The sequence below is a fragment of the Oryctolagus cuniculus genome, chromosome 9 (assembly GCF_051225735.1).
Source record: "Oryctolagus cuniculus isolate XC-2025 breed Fujian yellow rabbit chromosome 9, ASM5122573v1, whole genome shotgun sequence".
Taxonomy (NCBI): Eukaryota; Metazoa; Chordata; class Mammalia; order Lagomorpha; family Leporidae; genus Oryctolagus; species Oryctolagus cuniculus.
Window position 1 is genome coordinate 136,669,124 of NC_142875.1, and position 21,953 is coordinate 136,691,076.

Consider the following 21,953-nt stretch of genomic DNA (forward strand, 5'->3'; position numbering starts at 1 on the left):
CAACTCTTAGGCCCTGCCACCACGTCAGGGACCCAGAAGCAGCTCTTGGCCCCTGGCTTGGGCCTGACGCGGACCTGCCTTTGCTGCCATTTGGGGAGTGAACCAGCAGACAGGAGATCTCCCTCTCTCTCAGTCCCTCCCTCCCTCCCTCCCTCTCTTCAACTCTGCCTTTCAAATAAATATATAAATCTTAGAAATACACACACACACACACACACACAGACAGTAAAGCAGAAAGAGGGGAAGAAGGGCAGCAGGCCCGGGCTGGACCCCCGACAACAGGAGCAGGACTGAAGGAGGCGAGTCAGCGAGTCCCGCCAGACCTCAGGGAAGGCCAAGGGGCTGGCAGTGGACACAGCCGGTGCCACTGGAGGAGACACCGTGCAGATGGTGAAGGGTCAGCACGGACGGGGGGGGAGGCAGTGACTACAGATCTCGCACTTCTGTGATTACATTGTCTGTACCACTGTCAATATTTTAAGTCTCTTGAATATTTCATACAGTTTGCTTTAACTAAGGATAATTACCTATCTTGTCATCCACCTACCCTGGCATACATGAATTTCAGGACTTTGCAATAAGCTGAAAATAAACAAGACAGTGAGGATGGCAATGCCACAGTGGGCTCCTGGGACATGTCTGGAGAGGGGCCATCAGCACCACACCTCACAGCACCATCCGACGTCACCCACGGTGGGTGCTGGTGTCACGCGTGAACTGATGCTCACACCACGCAGTTTCTTATTTTTTGTTAGCAAGAAATATAAACACTGCAACATGCTAACATGTTCCGGTGCTTTCTTGCAGTCCTGTGCACCACTGAGGAAGACCTCCTTGCTCTGCACTCTTGTTCCCAGAAGGGTGAGAACTGAGGTCTCCTACTCAGCTTGGTTGGGCTTTTCTACAAACCACAGAGCATGGGGGCCAAAAAGTGACTCATAACGCACTGTCTGGGGAGGAATTAGAACCCACTCCAGGGAAGCCATTGGTCCCCGGGAGCAGGGCAGAGAGAACCATCCAGATAGAGGCAATGAAACTGAAACTATAAACAGAACCCAGTTCTGTGCCGTGAGTTTCAAAAAGCAAACACTCCTGGGACTCAAAGACAGTTTCACAAAGTGGCAGGATACAAAATCAACACTCAAAAATCAACAGCGTTTGTATACACAAACGATCCCATGGCTGAGAAACAACTTGTAAGATCAGTCCCATTCACAACAGCCACAGAGAACGTTAAATACCTTGGGATACATTTAACCAAGGAGGTAAAAGACCTCTACAAGGAAAATTACAAAACATTAAAGAAAGAAATAGAAGAAAACACCAAAAAATTGAAAAATCTTCCATGTTCATGGATTAATATCACCAAAATGTCCAATTTACAGATTCAATGCACTACCAATCAAAATACCAGTGACATTCTTCTCAGATCTAGAAAAAGTGGTGCTAAAATTCACATGGGAACCCAAGAGACTCCAAATAGCTAAAACAATTTTAAACAATAAAAACAAAGCTGGAGGCATCACAATACCAGATTTCAACACATGTTACAGGGTAGTTATAATCGAAACAGCCTGGTTCTGGCACAAAAATAGACATGTGGACCTATGGAACAGATTTAAAACCCCAGAAAACTAATCCATGCATCTACAACCAACTAATCTTTGACAAGAGCTAAAAATCACTCCCTGGAGAAAGGACAGGCTTTTCAACAAATGATGCTGGGAAAATTGAATTTCCACATGTGGGAGTACAGAGCAAGACCCCTATCTTATACCCTATACAAAAACCAACTCACAAGGGATCCAAACCTAAGACCTGAAACCACTGAATTACTATAGGGAAACTCTGCAAGACAATGGCTTAGCCAAAGACGTCTTGGATAACACCCCAGAAGCACAAGTAATAAAAAGAAAAAGAGACAAATGGGATAACATCAAGCTAAGAAGATTCTGCACAACAAAGAAAACACTTAACAAAGTGAAGAGGCAATTGACAGAATGGGAGAAAATGTTTGCAAATTATGCAGCTGATAAAGAGCATCCAAACTATATCAGAAGCTTAAGAAACTCAACAGCAAAACAAACAATCCAGTTAAGAAATGGGCAAAGGATAGGAACAGGTATTTTTCACAGGCTGAAATTCAAATGGCCAACAGACACATGAAGAGATGCTCGGGATCACTCGCCATAGGGACATGCAAATAAAAACCACAATGAGGTTTCACTTGATCCCAGTTAGAATGGCTTTCATTTAAAAATAAAAAAAAAAATGACAAATGCTGATAAGGATGTGGTAGAAAAGGTATCCTAATACACTGTTGGTGGGAATGTAAACTAGTAAAACCATTTTGGAAGACAGTATGGAGAGTCCACACAAATCTGAAAAGTAATCTACCATATGACCAGCTATCTCAACTACTGGGAATTCACCCAAAGGAAATGAAATCAGCATATGAAAGAGTCATCTGTACCCCATATTTAAAGCAACTAAATTCACAATAGCTAAGATATGCAGTCAGCCCAGATGTTCATCAAATGATGACTAGATAAAGAGACTGTGTTATATATACACGATGGAATATTACTCGGCCATTAAAAAGAATGAAATCCTATCTTTTACAACTGGAGGCCAGTATGCCTCATGAAATAAGCCAGACCCAAAAAGACAAATACCATGTTTTCTCTGACTTGTAGTAGCTAATATAGAGTACCAAACATGGAGCTGGCATTGTGGCACAGAGGGTAGAGCCAACACCTGTGATGCCCACATCCCACAGATGGCTGTGGCCAGGCCTCAGAGGGAAGAGGAAACACAGTGAGCAGAGAGGACTGGTGTGTCAGTCCACTTCCCGCTGCTGTAACGACATGCCTGAAGTTGGGGACTTCATTAAAAGGGGGCCAGCGTTGTGGCGCAGCAGGTTTATGCCCTGGCCTGAAGCGCTGGCATCCCATATGGGCACCGGTTTGAGTCCCAGATGCTCCACTTCCAATGCAGCTCCCTGCTAATGCACCTGGAAAAGCAGTGGAAAATGGCCCAAGTCCTTAGGCCCCTGCACCCACATTGGAGAAACAGAAGAAGGTCCTGGCTCCTGGCTTCAGATCCAGCTGTTGTTGTTGTTGCCATTTAGGGAGTTAACCCGTAGAGAGAAGACCTCTGTCTGTGTGTGCCTCTACCTCTCTCTGTAACCCTTTCAAATAAATTAAATAAATCTTTAAAAAATAAAAACTAGAAGAGCTATGTGTACACACATGATCATAGTGGCTTTAACCACAACAGCATAAAGGTGGAAGCAGGGCAGGCATTCATCCCAGGGGTTAAGACACCCACATCCCCTATCTGCACGCTTGCATTCAATATCCAGCCCCAGCTCCCGATTGCAGCTTCTGCTAATGCAGACCCTGGGAGGCAGCCGTGATGGCCCAAGTAACTGGGTTCCTGCAACCCACAGAGGAGATCTGAATTTGATTCCCAGCTTCTGGCTTCAGCCTAGCACAGCCTCTGCTCTTGTAGGCATCCGGGGAGTGGATCAGCAGATGGAAGCTCTCTCTCATCCTCTCTTGGTCTCTAAAATAAGTGAATTTTTTTAAGTGTGGAAACAACCCAATTGTCCATTAATGAAGGAATGGATTAAAACGTGCAATGGAACATTTCTCAGGAAATTGACATGCACTATGGCATGGATGAACCTTGAAGACCGCATGCTAAGTTAAATAAGCCAGTCACAAAAGGAACTGCAGGATTCCCTCCATGTGAGATTCTTAGTAGTCAAATCAGAGAGACAGACAGGAAATAGTGATTGCCAGAGGCTGGGAAGTTACTTTCTAAAGAGTATAAAGTTTCAGTTTGTGCAGACGAAAAAATGATTCTGGAGATGGATGCTGGTGACGGCCACACAACTGTGAATGCACTTAACATCCCAGGGTTACCTGTATGCTTAAAAACACTCCAGTACCTTTATGGTAAGCATATGTCCCGCTATAGAAATAATTTGATTGTTTCAACAGTTCTCTCTATAGTGGTTTGTTTGGACAGTAATTCAGTGTCCACACACTACATTTGATACTCGATCACTTTCTTCATGAACGGGTAACAGTTTCCTCTCATCCAGTCCCTTTTTTACCTTTTATTGCTATAGAAACCAAGTTCTTTGGTGTCAATCTGACATGTTCTGGACTGGTAGGCTAAGTTCTTGTTGTGTCATTGAATGTGCCCTTCTGTCTCCCGTGGCCAAGTGCAGACCTAAAGAAGTGATGCTGATTCTGGGGTGTGGGCAATGACGCCACTTCAGGAAGCTCTCAGTGTCTGCAAGCCAGCCTTTGCCCAAGGCTAGCAACGATGAGTAGCGACTGTCAGTCGGAGCCTTCCCTCGTAAGGCTCTGCACCGACCTTGCACCGCTGCTCCCACAGCCATGGGTCATCCACAACCGCTCTTCCATTTTGGGGCTCAAAGTGGTAGTTCCTAAGTATCATTCAGCACTCATTAGTCAGAACTCCTCTACAAAGACTACTTTTCTCATCAAAAGTCAGGACAAATGTTTGATGGTTACAGGTTTTCAGAAGGTTATGAGTTCAGTGTCTTGTTTGCTTTGGGAACACGAGTGTTTAATTTGTTTGGGTGGGGTTTTGGTGGTGGTTTGTTCATTGCATTCGTTATTCTTTTTGGTGCTCAAATAGTCCAGTCTGTCCACTTCTGAGTGCTTTTAGCAAAACCCCAATGGGCTTTATTAGCTCCTTTCCAGTCCCCATGATATTCCAAGTGTCTCCCTTGTATATTTCCTGCTTCAGATGTGGAGTCAGCATCTTCGCCAAGGAATCCTAAGGAGTGGAATTTGGAGACCCTAGGCTGGCAGGCAGGGTTCCTGACTACTACTGCAACATCATGGCTTCTAAGCCTCTTCAGTGTCCACACTTGGAGCATAATCATTGCTGCTGTTTTGGTCATTGTTCTGTTCTGTTTTAGAAAAATACATCATGAGTTCATACCAGCTTTCCAGAACACAGGATTTTAATTCAACTTTTAATTAATTTTACATATGCATCTTTTTATCCTTAAAATTTTGCTTTGCAGGGCTAGTGCTGTGGCACAGCAGGTTAAGCCTCCTCTTGTAATGTCGGCATCCCATATCTGAGGGCCTGGTTCAGCTCCCTGCTAATGCACCTGGGCGGCAGTGAAAGATCGTCCAAGTACTTGGGCTCCTGCTGCCCATGTGGAAGACCTGGATGGAGCTCCTGGCTCCTGGTTTTAGCCTGGCCCAGTTCCAACTGTTGTAACCATTTTAGGGGAGAGCGCTAGCAGATGGAAGATATCTCTCAATCAGTCTCTGTGTGTGTGTGTGTGTGTGTGTGTGTGTGTGTGTGTGTGTGTGTGTGAGATTCTGCCTTTCAAATAAGCAAATCTTTTTTAAAACCCTGGGGCAGGGGGCAGCATTGTGGCACAGCAGGTTCAGCCACTACCTACAACACCAGCATCCCACACTAGGTTGAGAGTTCAAGTCCCAACTGCTCCACTTCTGATCCAGCTTCCTGTTAAACTGCCTGGTAAGGCAGAAAAAGATGGCCCAAGGACTTGGGCCCTTGCCACCGAAGGGGAGACACAAATGTTATTTGAGGCTCCTGGCTTTGGCCTGGCCCAGCCCCAGCCATTGTGGCCATTTGGGGAGTGAACCAGCAAATGGAAGATCTCTGTGTGTCTCTCCCTCTCTGTAACTCTGACTTTCAAATATATAAATAAATATTTTTAAATGTAGTCTAAGAGATATACAAATTTCTTCATTCCCAATGATCATAATCATTTGTTTATACTCCTATTTATGATTCCAAAATAACAATAACAATATGAATGATAATAATATGATGACTAAGTACAGTTTATGATTTCTTTGTAGGTTTTTTTTTTTTTTTTTTGGACATGCAGAGTTAGACAGTAAGAGAGTGACAGAGAGAAAGGTCTGGTTTTCCTTTTTTCCATTGGTTCACCCCTCAATGGCCGCTGCGGTCAGCACACTACGCTGATCCAAAACCAGGAGCCAGGTGCCTCTCCTGCTCTCCCACGTGGGTGCAGGGCCCAAAGACCTGGGCCATCCTCCACGGCACTCCCGGGCCACAGCAGAGAGCTGGACTGGAAGAGGAGTAACCAGGACAGAATCCGGTGCCCCGACCAGGATTAGAACCCCGGGGTGCTAGTGCCACAGGTGGAGGATTAGCCTATTGAGCTGCGGCACCTGCCGATTTCTTTGTAGTTCTATCAGGATATATTTCACCAAGGATATATTTTCAAATTCCATGTGTTTTAAAATTTTTGCTTCACTTTGTCTCCTGCTAGTTTCTTTTTCACGTTTATCTAATTTTAAGGTTGATTCCCATGATTGCCAGGGAACATTAAAATACGTCTGGAGAAGTCAGGCATCTGTTCTCATTCCCACCACCCTGTTACCTTCCTCCTCATTCCCCATCAGATAATCATTTCAGTAGTATTTTTGCTTATGCTTTCAGTGTTCTACTAACACACACAAATATAAACAAGTATTTGTATTCCCAGACCCTTCTTAGGTTCAATGTAGTATGTTATAAGAGTAGTTGGGTATGAGGTAGTGTGTTGTAGGAGTAGTTGGGTATGAGGTAGTGTGTTACAGGAGTAGTTGGGTAGGAGTAGTGTGTTGTAGGAGTAGTTGGGGACAAGGTAGTGTGTTATAGGAGTTGTCCTGCCTTAGGTTTTCACCCCGTGGTGTCAGCAATAGGATGTGGGCCGGCGCCGCGGCTCACTAGGCTAATCCTCCGCCTAGCGGCGCCGGCACACCGGGTTCTAGTCCCGGTCGGGGCGCCGGATTCTGTCCCGGTTGCCCCTCTTCCAGGCCAGCCCTCTGCTGTGGCCAGGGAGTGCAGTGGAGGATGGCCCAGGTGCTTGGGCCCTGCACCCCATGGGAGACCAGGAAAAGCACCTGGCTCCTGGCTCCTGCCATCGGATCAGCGCGGTGCGCCGGGTGAACCAACGGCAAAGGAAGACCTTTCTCTCTGTCTCTCTCTCTCACTGTCCACTCTGCCTGTCAAAAAAAAATAAAAAAATAAAAAAAATAGGATGTGGAGAAATCTTCATTTTCCCACCACCGCGAGGCCTTCCATCCTGTGCACACACCACAGCTCCTTTTATTTTTGTTTATTTTATTTTTTTATTTTTTTGACAGGCAGAGTGGACAGTGAGAGAGAGAGACAGAGAGAAAGGTCTTCCTTTCCGTTGGTTCACCCTCCAATGGCTGCTGCGGCCGGCGCACCGCGCTGATCCGATGGCAGGAGCCACGTATTTATCCTGGTCTCCCATGGGGTGCAGGGCCCAAGCACTTGGGCCATCCTCCACTGCACTCTCGGGCCACAGCAGAGAGCTGGCCTGGAAGAGGGGCAACCGGGACAGAACCAGCGCCCCAACCAGGACCAGAACCCTCCGGGCGCCACAGGCGGAGGATTAGCCTAGTGAGCCGCGGCGCCGGCCGTGCCTTGGGAAACTTTTACTCACATATTATAAAGGCACTCACACCTGTCTTCCTCTCACCCTGTACTTCCACTTCGCACTAGCTGGCATTTGTGCTGGTGTGTGACGTGCAGAATCATTCATCTACACCTCTCACATGCTTCTCCAGGTAGCCCTGCTCTGCTGATGAGAGTCCACATTAGATACACTGCCTTTAGCACTGTCAGCTGTCCATGTGCAGTTAGGTTTATTTCTGGATTTTCCACCTGGTTCTGTTACTTGTCTGTTTATTCATTTACCAATGCAGTTTTCCTCTAATTTAGAGTCTGAGTAATATGTTGCAACATCTGCATTAAAATTGAGTCCCTTCTCGTTGTTTTCTTTTATAACAGTTTCCAATCTATTTCTGTTTAGTTGCTTTTCCAAATGAAAATCAATTTGCTAAGCGTGAAGAGAAAGGACCTGATGGATGACAGGTGCATCATCAGAACAGACATGCTCAGACCGTGGACCGTTACACCCCGAACCCAGGCCTGGCTTTCTCCTCATTCTCATGCACTTGGGCACGTTTCAGGAATGCTTGAGCCACACATGTTTCAATCATTTCTTTCTAGGGACTTTGGCTGTTTTTCTTGCAATTCTAAGAGGTTTTTGTAACTTCCAACCAGTTATTATTTTCATCTATGAAAGCTATTGCTTTCTACATACTGATTCTATAACCTGCTTTTTAAATACATTTTGTTATGTGTTTTTACAGCTTTTTCAATGATTTCTCAAGATTTCCAGATATATACTAATATGGTCTCTAAATAAAGATGACTTGACCACTTCCTTTCAAATTTGTCTGCCTCTCTCTCGTGACCCCAGATGACAATTTTTTTTTTTTGACAGGCAGAGTTAGACAGTGAGAGAGAGACAGAGAGAAAGGTTTTCCTTCCGTTGGTTTACCCCCCAAATGGCCGCTACGGCCAGCGCTGCGCCAATCCAAAGCCAGGAGCCAGGTGCTTCTCCTGGTCTCCCTGTGGGTGCAGGGCCCAAGCACTTGGGCCATCCTCCACTGCACTCCTGGGCCACAGCAGAGAGCTGGCCTGGAAGAGGGGCAACCAGGACAGAATCTGGCACCCCAACCGGGACTAGAACCTGGTGTGCCAGTGCCGCAGGTGGAGGATTAGCCTAGTGAGCTGCAGAGCCAGCCCAGATGACAATTTAAAGGAGGAACTGGCCATCCCCATCTTCCACCTGACTTCGGCAGGTGTTTCCCGACTGAGCAACATGCTGGCCCCTGGGCTGAGAGGCTCACACCCTCCTGATGCGCTTTCAGTTCCCAGGAAGTCTGTCACTCTGCTTCCACCAAGACTGAGATGACACTTCAGAAACAGAGCAGAAGTCACCTAGAGTGGTTGCTTTTCAAGTTTTAATGTACGTGAAAGTCAGCAAAGCACCTCAGCAGGTGTGGGAGGGGCTGAGAGTCTCTATTTTCAGCCAGCTCTCGGGTAGGCTGCAATGCTGCTCCAAGTGGATCACCCTTAGAGGAGCGATGATCGGGAATACAGAATCCTCTTCTAGCTTTGGTGTACAAATGTGCTTCCAAGTAATTCAAAGTGCAGGACAGTCATGAAAATTCTTGTTTTCCACTTTAAGAGGCAGACATGGGCAACTCTCTGAGAAGACGAGAGCAGAGGCTGTCCCGTGAGTCCCAGAGTCGGAGCAGGTGGGGAATGATGGAGGGGGGCCTCCCGCTGCAGGGGAAGAGGGGGCGCTGCCAGGAGTCGGGCAGATACAGGTGCGACGGGTCTTAGAAAGCAAGGGGATCAGGGAGAATCCAGCTGCTGCTGACTGGTGCATTGCAGCAAGGGCCCCACAGGGTGAGACCCTTCAGCAGAAACCAGCCAGGCTCAAAGGACTTAGACCAGACACTGTTCCTGGTGCCAGAATAGCAATGTATTGTTGGTGTTGGGTCTGGATTTCACAGATGAAAAGTAGTGTATCAATCCAACCATCCATTAACCCATTCACCTCTCCCTCCCTCCCTCCATCCATCCATCCATCCACCCAACCATCCTTCCTTCCTTCCACTCATCCATCCACCCATTCTTCTACCCACCTGTCCAGCCACCCACCCATTCACCCACTTATCCATCCAGGCTGTAAACTGAGAGCCTGCTGTGTGTCAGGTGCTAGTCACAGCAGGAGTACAGTCAGCAGCACTCCTGCCCATATGGAACCTGAAGTCACCCACATCTGAGATCCATCAGCAAGGGTAGTTGACAGGGAGACGAGCATCTGACAAGGTACACCCACATGCCCACACCTCCCTGGAAACCTGACTCAGTGCCTCTGGGAAGAGCCCAGGTAATTTGATGCTCAATTCTAATTGAAAAATCACTATTTTTAGCACTTACATATCACTAGAGTATTTACTTCGGCAATTAAACATTTAAAATATATGTGGTAAGTTCACCTTATTTTTTACTTCTAAAAATTAGTTCCAGAATATTTCAAAAATAGCTGAGTTTTAAGACATGTTCAAGATATGAGTCATACTGTATTTAGGATATATTCTTTTTTTTTTTTTTTTTTTTTTGACAGGCAGAGTGGACAGTGAGAGAGAGAGACAGAGAGAAAGGTCTTCCTTTGCCGTTGGTTCACCCTCCAATGGCCGCCGCAGCCGGCGCGCTGCGGCCGGCGCACCGCGCTGATCCGATGGCAGGAGCCAGGAGCCAGGTGCTTTTCCTGGTCTCCCATGGGGTGCAGGGCCCAAGCACCTGGGCCATCCTCCACTGCACCCCGACCGGGACTAGAACCCGGTGTGCCGGCGCCGCTAGGCGGAGGATTAGCCTAGTGAGCCGCGGCGCCGGCCAGGATATATTCTACCTCATCCATCAAAGATTTATAGTGTTTTAAATTATATCATTTTAACATATATAAGTCAAGATCCAAACACAGCAATTTTTTAATTAGCACTCTTGTTTATAATAATTCAAGCCAATTAGTATCTGCATGGTGTGAAGAGGCAGCTTCAGGGTGAATATAATAAACTTGTGACAAAATGTTATGTATATATTTTTATATTTGTGGTGCAAATGAAGGGGTATAAAATATTGCCCTGTATTTGCAATTGCTAAATCCTGGTGGATATTGGTATTTAGAAAATAAAACCATTTGCAAGATTTTCTTATATAAAAAAACACGTATGTTTTCACCAAGACATCACTGCCATTCAGACTTCCTTCTGGAATCCCCTCCAAGCTCCACCCCATATACACACGCCCACCCCACAGGCTCTGGATGCGCCTGTGTTGTGGAGGTATAAACACCTGGACAGCTCTGCAGGGCTTCCTGATCCCAGATCTCGGATCTCAAGCGAAGCCTGCTGCTGCTGACACCTTGCTCGGGTGTCCCCTGCCCAGGGGTAGCCACATCCTGCTATGGTTCTTGCTACGTGGCATTGTGATGACTCAGTGTAAGTGTGCATCTCGACTACAGTGTGTGAAGTTCTTGATGTAATTCATTTAAAAATCTGACACACCAGACAGATCAAGAAACGCCCAAGGCGTCGAGTGATTGAAGGTGCACTGCCCATCTTTCTCTAGAGCTGTGATTTAGACTCCCGCGTTTAGACAGCCTTCAAATTTCATATCCCAACGCGTGCACTTATAACCAAACTCCATGCTAGAGGACTTAGGTCTCTGACCTCCCCATTTCCCCAGAGGAAAGGAACTTACGGGCTCAAGCAACAGGATGACTGTGGGAAGAAGCATCTCTGTAGCTAGGGTCCGCTCTCAGGAAATCAGTCACAGATCTGGAGACCACCTGGTGCATCTGTGCTGTCAGGAAAGCAAAATAAAGGGGATACTCTTTTATTAAAGAATATTTGCACTGGGGCTGTGTTGTGGCATGGCAGGTAAAGCTGTCACCTGCGATATGAGCATCCTGGATGGGCACCAGTTTGAGCCCTGGCTGCTCTGCTTCGATCCAGCTCCTTGCTAGTGGTCTGGGAAGACCAGCAGAAGATGGCCCAAGTCCTTGAGCCCCTGCACCATGTGGGAGACCCAGATGAAGCTCCTGGGTCTGGGCTTCAGTCTGGTCCAGTGCTGGCCAGTTGTGGCCGTTTGAGGAGTGAACAGTAGATGGAAGAGCTCTGTGTGTGTGTCTCCCTCTCTCTCTGTAACTCTGACTTTCAAATAAATAAATCTTTTCAAAAAGAAAAGAGCATTTGCATCACACACTTTCGATATCTCTGCACTCACTCTGCAAGTCAGCTTCATGCTTTTTGCCCCCAGCCCATCCCAATGGCTTTCCCAGGTTGGCTGCTTAGCCCAGAGGCAAACAGCCCTCCTGAGACATCTATACCTGCTTCTCTTGGACTGCTGGAGGCAGACACAACAGAGTTGCTGATAAGGTCAGCACTGAAGTGCTGGATAAACAGAAGGGAAAGAGGCCACGTGAGGCCCACCAGGTTTTGTCTAGGGCACGTCTTTTCTGTAGCTATTAGTCTGTAGCTCTGAGCTAACTGGTTACCTTCCTTTAACTCAAGAACAGAGTAGCCTAAGATAGAGTCAAAAAAGACAACATAGGTGAGGAAATATGGCCCAAGTCTGAGCAATCCTAGAGATGTGGGCAGGTGAGGATCAATTCCAGAAACCAAATGAGGACATGGATGCACAGATGGGTCTCCAAGACCTCGTGACTGCAGCTAAGAGCACGGGAATGCAGAGGCAGCAGGGGGATAACCACTGAGCATAAAGGTCCTGACCCTGCTGGAACCTGCCCTCCTGAGGCCCTCAGGCATCTGCTGTGGCCAGACAGAGGCTGGCAGCTGAGGGCAGCCCTTATCCTGCATGCTAGGACCACCACGATGCCTCCAGACTCCAGAGGAAAGGAATCTCCCCTACAAACAAAACTGCTACCACTTTGCATTTCCACGTGGACCAGCGCTCCAGAAGAAAACTGTCACAAAACAACAAGCCTTCAGAGGGGAACTTAAGTATTTCTGAGATATGAGAGCAGCACAAAGGGGGCCAGCCCTGTGGCATAGCGGGTTAAGCCCCTGCTTGTCACACCTGCACCCCATAGGAGTGTAAGGGCAAGTCCTGCCTGCTCCACTTCCAGTCCAGGTGCTGTCGCTCCCCCTCTTCATGGAGGAACGACACAAGACCCTGCGCTGTTCTTTCGTCTGCTCGGCCCTCCCCGGGTTTGCTGCTGGTTCTTCCCGGGTTGGCTACCGACCCTTCCACCTCCGTGGAAGGGCGGTTCCCCCTGCCACATTCCCCACTTCCGCAGGGGAGCGGCACACCGCCGGCCGGCTCTTCTCGGGGGCTGCACGGGTGTTCCCTCAGATGTTCCCCTTAGATGTTCCTGGTGCATGCCGTCTCTCTCCTCCTTTATAGTCCTCCTCCGCCAATCCTAACTCGGCTGCCCACACGCCGAGTACGCTGCTCTCCTCCAATCAGGAGCAGGTCCTGCAGCTTGTCAAGTTGGTGAGAGGCAGCTGGGTAGAAGCTGTTGCCTCCTCTCCCAGCGCCATATTGTGGGAGAGCAGATGCATAGAATAAGTCTTAATTCCAGTAACTTAGTCTAGTCCGAATTGCTCCCCACAAGGTGCCTGCTTATAATACGGGGAAAGTCAGCAGACAGCCCAAGTACTTAGGCCCCTGACACTCTCGTGGGAAAGCTGGAACCTGGATGGAGTTCAAGTTTCCTGGTTTCAGCCTGGCCCAGCCCTAGCCATTGTGGCCACCGGGAGAGGGAGCCAGCAGGTGGAAGATCTCTCTCTCTCGCATGTGTTCTCTTCACCTCTTTGTCCCTATAATTCTGACTTTCAAATAAAATTGTGATAAACCATCGAGCAGTTGGCACAGAAAGGACATGGAGAGTGTTGCTGCTGGTAGAGGCAAGACAAGACCCTGGTCAGCAGCCCAGGTTGTGGACTGAGGACAGTGCTCAGGGAACAAGGCCATTTCTGCCACTTGCTACACATCTGGTTACCCACCTGGGGAATGAGTGTTAGGGGAATTATGGGGATGAACACGCGGCAACTAAAGAACCATGGACAAGAGCACCTGGGACTCTCCATGACACAGGACAGGTACTCGGGAGGTTTCGTTTCTGCTCCAGCACTGCACTGTTGGGTTAGTCAGTCGCCCTCTGAGCCTCAGCTCCTCACCTGAGGTGCACTGAGTCAGCACAGAGACCCTCTCAGCTGCTCTGTCCACTGCGGAACACCGCGCACACGTCAGCTGCCAATCCAGGGCAAGACGTGTGGCATATCTGGCCACACAAAGTCCCATTCTCCTGGAAGGCAACCCCAAGACCAGTAGGGAGCCAGGCCCTGCACCTTGCCATAAAGCCAGAAACAACAAACACCGCAGCCCCAAGAGGGTCTCCTGCCGGGACGCCAAAATCCAATGGAGTGACAAAACTGGAGGGTCAGATTCAACATGGCACCACGTGGCCCCAGGGGCAGCCCCAGGGAGCCTCTGCCAGCAGCAACATGCCCCCAGCATCAGCCTCCTCTTCCTGGGAGTCTGCTCAAGTCGGCTCTCCACATCCCAGACCCCTTCTGCAGCGAACACAGAGGCAGTTTCTATGTCCATGATCTGTGACCGATGACTGGCACATGGCCTGCCGCAGGCGGGACTCAATCCCTCAGCCTAAGGACGCTATGCAAACTGCCAGTGACAGAATGATTCATACATGCTTGGCTATTTCATGTGTTGTCTAAAATCCAAAACAATCAGATCCTGTTAGTATCAGATGGGGGAGAAAGCCTAGCCTACGCTCACAGTAAATCTTCCTGTTGAAGGACCGTGGTTGGGTGCCTCCATTTTCTCTGAGTCCTACGTAGAATGCAGATGTCACAGGCTGGACTGGGTGAGGTTTCTGCTTCGTCCTAGGTCACCCCACGTCCCTGAAGGAACTCTAGCACGGACACACACACACACACACACACAGAGCCAATCTCCCACATTTCAGACACTGCAGAGAAAATACCTAAAATCCATCTCGTCTACAAACCACTTTCTTAGTACGTCTAGAACACTATTTCTCAGCCTTTTTCCATTATCAGTCTCAAAGGAGAAAAGTTAAGTCAAAATTCTCCCTAACAAGAGAAATTCACACTTTATACCGAAGACCAAGATTTCTGTCCCGTAGGTTTGCGCTCAGGGTCAGAGCCCTAACACCTGCCCCGACTGGGAGAAGCCGCACTGACCCTGCGAGAGTGTGCGCTCTAGAATTACTGTCACAGACAGCAACGTCACCATGCAGTGCCTGCGGGATGCTCTGAACACCTCCTGTGTAATTTACAAATGAATGCTCAAGGCTTGCAGTAACTAAGCCTATTACACTTGGAAACTGTGTCTGCACTACTCATGCCGCGATGCCACCATTCACACCTGGGCTGCACGGAGTCGAATGAAGCAATCGGTTGTCTTTGCTCAACTGAGACGGAGGTGGAGGTCAACTCTAACGCCTGTCTACACTGCAGTGTAGACCAAAACACAGCACGCCAGGGTAGCAGGGAGACTGCGTCACAGCCGTCCCTATCCACCCCAGCCCGTTTGCCCAGAGTGCAGAGGGGCCCTCTTTCACCTGCTGACTCACAGACTATGCCCACCTCTCAATGTACCGGGGGGCTCAGGCCACACCTAGACTGCTCATCACCCCCTACCCCTGTCCCAGGTCACTCCATGCCCCTGCCCTGGGCCATCCTACACCCCGTCTTACCTTACCCCACATTCCTGACCCTCTTCACCCCATACCCTGTCCTAGCTCACCCCACATGCCTGTCCTAGCTCACCCCACGCCCCTGTCTCAGCTCACCCTACACCCCTATTCCAGCTCAACCCACATCCCTGTCCCAGCTCACCCCACGCCCCTGTCTCAGCTCACTCCATACCCCATCCTAGTTCACCCCACATCCCTGCCCTAGATCACCCACATTCCTGCCCTTCCTCACCTCACACCCCTATTCTAGCTCACCCCACGCCCTGTCCTACTTCACCCTATACCCTGACCTATCTCACCCCTCATCCCTGCCCTAGATTACCCCACACCCCTGTTCTAGGTCATCCCACAGTCCTGTCCTAGGTTACTCCATATCCCTGTCCTAGCTCAGCCCAGACCCCTGTCCTGGGTCCCATCTGGGCATCAGTTCGAGTTCTGGCAGCTCCACTTCCTATCCAGCTCTCTGCTAATGGCCTGAAAAAGCAGTGGAAGATGGCCCAAGCGCTTAGGCCCCTGCACCTGTGTGAGAGACTCAACAGAAGCTCCTGGCTCCTGGCTTCAGATCAGCCCTAGCTCCAGCCATTGCAGCCATCTGGGGAGTGAAACAGTGGATGGAAGACCTGTCTCTGTCTCTCCTTCTGTCTGAAACTCTGCCTGTCAAATAAATAAGTAAAATATCTTTTTAAAAACTAAAAGGAAAAATGTGCAACGTATTGTTAACAGGGTGGACACTGCACACAGCAGGTTAAGCCAACCCTTGGGTTGTGTGCACCCCCATCAGAGAACTCGGGACTGATTCCTGTGCTTGCTTCTGATCCAGCTCCCTGCTGATGTGCCTGGAGGCAGCAGTGACGGCCCAAGCGCTTGAGCTCCTTCCACGCGCATGGGAGACCAGAGTGGAGTTCCCGGCCCCCAGCTTTAGCCTGGCCTAGCTCTGGCTGTTGCAGGCATTCAGGACATGAACAAGCAGATGAAAGATCTCTCTCTCTCCCACTCTTTGTGTTATGCTGCCTTTCAGATCAATCAGTAAAAATTGTAAAGACAATTTACAAAAAAGGAAACGCAATGTCTCAAATATTTTAAAATATGTTCAACCTCACTCATAAGAAAGATGCAAATGAAATTGCATTAATAGTTTTTCTGCTGGTGCTGCGGCTCACTAGGCTAATCCTCCGCTTGCGGTGCCGGCACACCGGGTTCTAGTCCCGGTCGGGGCACCGGATTCTGTTCCAGTTGCTCCTCTTCCAGGCCAGCTCTCTGCTGTGGCCAGGGAGTGCAGTGGAGGATGGTCCAAGTACTTGGGCCCTGCACCCCATGGGAGACCAGGAGAAGCACCTGGCTCCTGACTTCAGATTGGCGCAGTGCACTGGCCGTAGCACGCTGGCCGCAGTGGCCATTGCGGGGTGAACCAACAGAAAAAAGGAAGACCTTTCTCTCTGTCTCTCTCTCACTGTCCACTCTGCCTGTCAAAAATAAATTTAAAAAATTGCATTAATGGTTTTTCCTATCATGTTAACAAGCATCACAAAGTTTCATAACGCAATTGTTGGAAGTGGGTGAAGAAAAAAGGCGTTCTCAGACACCACTGGAGGGAGTGTTAGCTGGCATGACCTCTGGAGACCGGTTTGGCCATCACTAGCAGAATAAAAGAGGCACCACCTCTTGGCCCAGCAGCTGGACAGCCCAGATACTCGACTGAATCAGGCTGTAGGACCTGATTAAATAAATGGCAGAATATCCAAAAATCGACATGGCTTTAAAGCATGAGGAATCTTTCTATGGAAAAAAATCTTTGAGATACATTAAAAGAAAAAAGAAAAATATAGAACAATGTGTACAGTAAGATGCATATAGGTTTGAAAAGGGGAGAAATGTGTTCACATTTGCTTGATAATAAAATCTGAGAAGCTCAAAAGAAAGTCACAGGAGCAGCTCGTGTTGGGAGAAGCCAGGAGCTCCCGCACACATGGGGCAGGAGTGAAGCCAGCTCATGTTGGGAGGAACCAGGAGCTCCCGCACACGTGGGGCAGGAGTGAAGCCAGCACTTTCCACTAATCCTGCCTAGGAATCTTCCTAATTAGGACTGACCATAACCAGGATATTCAAAGTTCAGAATCACAGTTAACCTTTATGAATACAAGATTATTTTTCTGCTTCACTCATCAGCAGACAATAAATAAATGTCACATTTTTAGTTCCAGGAACCTCAAACTTCAGTCTGACTAGATTACATAGAATCAGTTCACAAACAAGTACTTATTTACAGTCACACATTCGCATGTAAGTTTATAATTACAATGTAAACTACATATTAGATAGTACAATATGTAATTATGAAGTATCATGTAATTATTTATATGTAACTTTATAATTTAGAGCTACCCATTTTATATACACATCCATCTTCTATATACACTCGGTTGTCTGTATACAGGATTCCATATCTATTTGTTCAACAACCACAATTAAAAATACTTGGGAGGGCTGGTATTGTGGCATGGCGGGTAAAGCCGCCACCTACAGTGCCAGCATCCTATATGGGTGCCAGTTCGAGTCCTGACGGCTCTACTACCAATCCAGCTCTCTGCTATGGCATAGGAAAGCAGAAGATGGCCCAAATCCTTGGGTGCCTGCACCCATGTAGGAGACTCGGAAGAAGTTCCTGGCTCCTGGCTTCAGATCAGCCTAGCTGGCCACTGTGGCACTTAGGAAGTGAACCAGTGGATGGAAGACCTCTCTCTCTCTCTCTCTCTCTCTCTCTGCCTCTGCCTTTCAGATAATAAATAAATAAATCTTTTTTAAAAAAATTGGGGCAGGGCCTGGTACTGTGGCATGGTGGGCTAAGCCTCCACCTTCAGTGCCAAAATCCCATATGGGCACCAGTTTGTGTCCTGGCTGCTCCTCTTCCAATCCAGCTCTCTGCTATGGCCTGGGAAATCAGTGGAAGATGGCTCAAGTGCTTGGCCCCTGCACCCACCTGGGAGACTCAGAAGACGCTCCTGATTCTTGGCTTTGGATCAGCCCAGCTCCGGCCATTGCAGCCATTTGAGGAGTGAATCAGAGGATGGAAGACCTTTCTCTCTCTCTCACTCTGTAACTCTACATCTCAAATAAATAAATATTTTTTGGGAAAAAACTACTTGTGTATTGAACATGGATAGACTTGTCTTTTTTTAGATTTATTTATTTGAAAAGCAGAGTTACAGAGAGGCAGCAGCAGAGAGAGAGAGAGGTCTTCCATCTGCTGGTTCACTCCCCAAATGGCCGCAACAGCTTCTGTTGATTTAATCCCAGCGATGGCCCATGTTCCCAAAGGCGTGTATCCTGTATTAACTCACCTGGAGGATGGGCTGTGACTGAGCCCAGCAGAGCTGAGTGCTGTCCAGAGGAAGATGGCAGGTCTACCTAACATGACGGCTCTTCTCCGAGCCCCGCGTGCAGCAGTCACTTCCCGTTCCACTCAGCACTGCGTTATGCCCTGCAGTTTTGAGCGGTGCGAACAGATTCCTATTCAAAGCATCTGATTTATTTTAAAGGTTAATTTTTCAAAGTTAAGGTAAAAATTGTGGTTCAAGATGACTGAAAGAGCATAAATTGCTCATTTCTGCATCTCTTATGACCCAGTGAAATTCTAGGTATAAGGGGCAAATCGCATGCCTTAAACAGGTAGGAAACGATGCTGGTAAAGAAGTTAGACAGCAGATGGACTCAAAAGTTCAGATCAGCCACAAGAGAAGAAACGATGACCCCGGGGGGCTGGCAATGCCGGCATCCTGAATCACAGCCCCAGTGAGCCACAGCTCTCTGCTCTGACCCGGCTCCCTGCAGATGGGCCTGGGAGGAGGAGGTCCTAGTTCCTGGCTTCACCTAGCCCAGGCCTGGCTGTTGCAGCCATTCTGGGAGTGAACCAGCTGAAGGAAGATCTCTCTCCCTCTCCCTCTCCCTCTCTCCTTTCAAATAAATAAAACAAATCTGTTCTAAAAATCCTCACTCCAAACACTCCTAGAGTAAAGCTGCAGAGGGCATGGAAGCTACTCTTTGGAGCAAGATCCAAGTTCACAGTCAGCAGACTAGCAAGATCCATCCCTCGGATGCAAGGCAGAAACTCTGATGAGCAGCTAAGCTCCTTACGCTCCTCTCACGTGGACAGGGAACTGCTGGCGACAGCATCTCGTGGCTGTCAGGTGTGAAAGCTGCAACTGAGGAAAAGGAGCAGAAGAGAGCCTAGGATGATCCGGGACCTCCAGCCATGGACGCTGGTCTGGAGACTGGCTGAGCTCAACGTCTGGTCCAGCCCAGAGCCAAGTGCTCTGTGGAGGTACAGGACTCGTCACCAACAACACGCCCCTCTGGCTCTAAGAGCCTCCGCACCAGCTGAGATCTAGCCGGCTGTGAAGCGAACTTGGGCTGCAGGCCCACATGGATCAACACAGCCCTTGATTCTCAGATACAAACAGGCAGCCAGTTGAGAAGGAGGAGAACTGATGCAAGGGACAGCAAAGGACTTTTGTAAATCACAAGCAGTGTCCCCAAGGAGACCGAAGAGAGCGCTGCAATAATAGAACAAGAGCAGGCTGCTATTAAAACGATCGGTGATAGGAAACTTGTCTCAAAGCCATTGCTAACAGAAAAAGGATAGGCCCTTAGGTAACAAGATAATAAAATGTGCACAATTAAAGAACAAATTACTGATTTTGAAAATGAAGTTGTAGAAACCTTAGCTACTAGGAAAGAAGAAAGTAGAGATAATGCAAAGAAGAAAACCAGTGTCCCTGGGGGGAAAGCCAGAATTCCCAGAATGGAAGAGTCCGCTGGTACTAACAAGTGTGACGGCGAACACCACAGCTGGATGTATCCTGGTGAAATTTTAGAATTTTGAATATAAAGAGAAAATGTGAGGCCAGCGTTGTGGCACAGTGGGTTAAAGCCCCAGCAGGCATCCCATATGGGCACCAGCTCGAGTCCCAGCTGCTTCTCTTCTAATCTAGCCCTCTGCTGTGGCCTGGGAAAGCAGTGGAAGATGGCCCAAGTCCTTGGGGCCCTGCACCTGTGTGGGAGACCCAGAAGAAGCTCCTGGCTTCAGATCAGCTCAGTTCTGGCCGTTGTGGTCACTTGGGAGTGAATCTGCGGATGGAAGACTTTTCTCTCTCTCTGTAATTCTGTCTTTCAAATAAATAAAAATAAATCTTTTTTAAAAAAGAGAAATAAATAAAATGCTAAAATATCCCAGAATGCTTAAAAATAAAAATAAAAGCAGGCTATCTACAAGGAAATAGAATTAACTATCTCAACAGCAATGTGTGGGCTCCCACAGAACTTTGAAAAAAATTTTTTCCAAATCTAGATTCATATATTAACTATTGGTCAAAGGTGAGGGAATGTCATAACATTTTCGGGTTTACAGTAACAGCAACTATTTATTGAACTCTTGCTATGAGCCAGGCGTAGCTCCAAGCCCTTTGCAATCATTATTTATTTTACCTCAGCACCACCCAGTGAATGCAGCACCAGTACTGTCTCTGAGAAGTGATGAAGTGATGGTGATCCTTGTGCCTGCGGAAAGCAGAGCTGGGCTCTAGGGCCAGGAAGGCTGAAGGCACAGCCCACCCTGCTGATCACTCCACAGTTGCATGGCTCCACTGGCCAGGCACTCGGAAAGCCTGAAGAAATACAACAGAAAAATGAACAAGGGTGCCGGCGCTGTGGTGTAGCGGGTAAGGCTGCCGCCTGCAGTGCTGGGTGCCGGTTCAAGTCCTGTCTGCTCCACTTCCGATCCAGCTCTCTGCTATGGCCTGAGAAAGCAGTAGAAGATGGCCCAAGTCTTTGGGCCCCTGCACCCACATGGGAGACCCGGGAGAAGCTCCGGGCTCTAGGCTTCAGATGGAAACAGCTCTGGCTGTTGCAGCCTTTTGGGGAGTAAACCAGCAGATGGAAGATCTCCCTCCCTCCCTCCCTCTCTCTCTCTCTCTCTGCCTCTCCTTCTCTCTCTGTGTGTAACTCTGACTTTCAAATAAATAAACATTTTTAAAAATGAACAAGGAATTCAAGAAAGAGGCAAGCATAGGCTCCCAGGAATGGTGGCAGGAGCCTGGAGGTGCAGGTCTTTCAGATGCCAGTGTGCCTCAGAACACTGGAAATCAGAACTGACGTAGGGACTGCTACCAAAAAGACAGGTGAGTCTACTGTACAAGTCCTGAGACTAAGGCTCACAAGTTCTCGCTATTGTTTTTAAAGACATATTTATTCACTTGGAAGTCAGCATTACAGAGAGCAAGGTGAGAAGAGAGAGAGGGAGAGAGAGATAGATGAGAGATTGATTGATTTCCCATCGGCTGGTTCACTCCCCAGATGGCCACAACAGACAGGGCTGGGCTGGTTCAAAGCTAGGAGCCAGGAACTTCTGGGTCTCCCACATGGGTGGCAGGAACCCAAGCACTTCGACCATCCTCCATTGCTTTCCCAGGCTATTAGTAGGGAGCTGGAACGTAAGTGGAGCAGCTGGGACATGAACCAGTGCCCACAGGAGAGGCCAGCGTTTCAGGCCATGGCTTTACCCACTATGCCCCGGCACCAGCTCCCATAAGTTGTTTTTTTGTTTGTTTGTTTGTTTGTTTTGACAGGCAGAGTGGACAGTGAGAGAGAGAGACAGAGAGAAAGGTCTTCCTTTGCCGTTGGTTCACCCTCCAATGGCCGCCGCTGCCGGCACGCTGCGGCCAGCACACCGCACTGATCCGATGGCAGGAGCCAGGTACTTTTCCTG

At 48.4% G+C, this 21,953-nt stretch overlaps 1 long non-coding RNA gene across 31 annotated transcripts in view; it reads right to left on the reverse strand.

The window, feature by feature from the left end:
- LOC103348935 (uncharacterized) overlaps nt 1-21,953 on the reverse strand; it is a 280,781-nt gene that overhangs the window by 206,852 nt on the left and 51,976 nt on the right. For 11 of the 31 annotated variants that reach the window (XR_016213685.1, XR_016213680.1, XR_016213705.1 and 8 more), the window contains one exon: nt 11,191-11,287. This is a non-coding gene — a long non-coding RNA (uncharacterized LOC103348935). The other 20 variants (XR_016213683.1, XR_011379110.2, XR_016213681.1 and 17 more) reach the window with 8 other exon arrangements.